Here is a 2,734-nt window from a genome sequence, read left to right as displayed (position 1 = left end):
TCACGCTGCATTCTTATAGAATTTTCCTGTTTATTATACCCCAATATGAGTTTATTCAATGTAAATACAAATTACGGGCCCCAATAAATAATCATGGATCCTCGACAAATTTATTCCACGAAGACCATGCATGGGAGACGCAGCCTCGCAGATTGTTCATGTGTAGCACATAATGTATCTATGAGTTTTTCTTCGATAAGTATTGTTAACATGCATCCTCGGCGAGTTCCTCCCGGCTCCGGCCACCAGCGCACGCTCTGGGTGGTAGAAATTGTACCCAGCACCGTTGATGTCAAAGTCTGGTAGCCGGCTACCACGTACCAGTTCGGGCCTAAACACAGTCGACGCGGCCTCAAAAGAGCACGGTCATAAGACCTTTCCATTGCTCAAGACAGGTACCGGTCCCACATCGTGGAATGGGGACTTGCGCGTTTCTCCAAGCCTACAAAACCGCAAATTCCCAAAATAGGTAACATCACTCCAAGTCTTAACTCTCAGCTTACAGTTAAATAGCACATTAGCACTGATAGGACATCATAACTCTGGTATGTGTACATAAGACTGGACGAGTTAAGTATTGTTAACATGCTCTTGTAGCCAATTTCTGTATTTTATATCTGATGAAGTTAAATATAATTTTGCCGTCACATGAATCAATTACAAAATAAAAGCGCCTTTTTGTATCGTAATTTATTTTAGGATTCGAACAACAGCTGAAACTTTCACAAGAAAAGTTCAATCTAAATTGCAATGTCCATATTCCCATATTTTCCCAATATGGTTGTCCGGAGAAGCTCCTCCTCTGACACCACCCTCTTTGGTGCCATCTCTTTCTCTGCAGAACCCAATTCTATTCTCTGACTAGGAACACTGCGCTAGCTCTCCAACCTAGTCCATTATTTTTCAGGCTCACCAACGCGCGTGGTGTCCCTCCATAACTCGTCCTGTTCCGCCACCAGTTCCGCCTCATGCACAGCCAGTTTCTTGTATATATATCGTTGGAATAAAAAGTGAAACAGAATCTCTTATCAAACTTTTCCGGTTGACACTGCCTTGAATTGGGCTCATATATTTCTGTTAATTTTGTCTAGATAGTCCAAAATGGTTGTGAGTTTGTCACTAAAACACAATAAGCGAAGTGATATATGTTGGTTGGGCAACGAGTACGTGATTTTCTATGTCCCTGCAGCGTGAGTTCGTTCCTTTATATGTGTGATGTTCAACATTGATAAAGAGTTTCGTTTGTTCCATCATTTTCTCAGAGTGAACAAGCAAACACACAATATTAATACTTTAGTTTTTTTTGGTAATGATATTAATACTTTAGTGTAGAACGTGTGCACTTCAATTGGGACGTCGCATGTCATAGGGGCTATGATAACGGTAGTGGTGGGTCTAATAGAACATAAAAATTGAAAGTTTCTTGGAGAATTTGATATTGATCGATGAGCCCACATGATGGGTTTCTCTTATCATCGATGGTGTTGTTTGCTTGTACTTATTGATACGAGCTTAATCCTTGAAACATTTCAACGTACTATAATAGATCATGATTCATGAGCTAGCTAGATTTGAACCTGTATGCATCATCGTATCGGTCATCATTCGGCTTGTGTGCTATGAATAACAAAATCTATATGGGGAAGTGGGGGCTTAGATTCCGAAATAAGACCGAGAATAATCCGTAATTCCGTATATATAGTAATACTAAAAAAGAAAAAAACGTGAAATTCAAAAAAGTTCTTGAATCACTGAATCAATATATAATCCATGAAATCAAAGATAGATAGAAGTATTTTTATATATGTGGGTACATGAAAAACTGGAAAAGACATGCATGTTATGGTATGATAACCTTCATTCAGAGAGACCGGTCGGCCGGTCCGGTTCGATCAATACTCCATCTTCTTACCGGCTACGCCTCCTGGGCATTCTGCTTGGCTGCTTGGGATTTTGGACGTGGAATTCTCGGAGTTGGTTTGAGCGGCAGCAGAGGAACAGAAAATGGAGCCAAAGAACTCAACAATGGAGAGAAACACCATGGTCTTGACCAGCCTTCTCTTTGCTGGCACCAAACCGTATCCACCACCTTTCTTCTTGTTGGGCTCCGTCGGCACACCCAGCGGCAAATGATTAGTCACCGGCCACACAGCTTTGGCACCCACACGGTTCTGCATCTTCGGCTTCTTGGATCTCTCCCCAGCTAAAGCTCTGAGACTCTCTCTTGATGTCTGTCGACTCCACAAAAGGAAAGGATGGGATTCACTGGTGAGCTAGCTGTGGGAGGTAGTTTAAATAGGGGAGTGTTCTAAACAGGTTCACTGGGACCGTCAATCAGAGTAAAAGCTTGATAATCACTTGCCACGTACCCGTCCAAAATGAACAAGTGGGTAGAATACACGTAAAAAAAAGGAGCTGGGAAAAAAAAGGTTTTATGTCCTCTCTGGCAACTCAAATTTTTATTGTTTTGGGTACTTTGTTAGCTAAAATTACTTCTGCTTAGTTTTGAAGCTAATATATTGACCGGAACACGAACGGTGAAATACATGGCGGCTGCATTCTAGGGTTAAAAGCACATTCCGATTAGTTAATTAAGTGATCGAGTTCTATAATTAACTACTGTTGCCCGGTTTGTTGCCGGCGAGTAGCTAATAGAGCGGAGCTCTATATATTTTACCATGCAATATCACTGGGATCTAAAAGAGATTGTACTTGTAACATCTATATGAATTCA

Source organism: Argentina anserina, chromosome 2 (assembly GCF_933775445.1).
Source record: "Argentina anserina chromosome 2, drPotAnse1.1, whole genome shotgun sequence".
In the NCBI taxonomy this organism is placed as follows: Eukaryota; Viridiplantae; Streptophyta; class Magnoliopsida; order Rosales; family Rosaceae; genus Argentina; species Argentina anserina.
The sequence above is the reverse complement of the archived record's forward strand: the minus strand, read 5'-3'. Positions refer to the sequence as shown.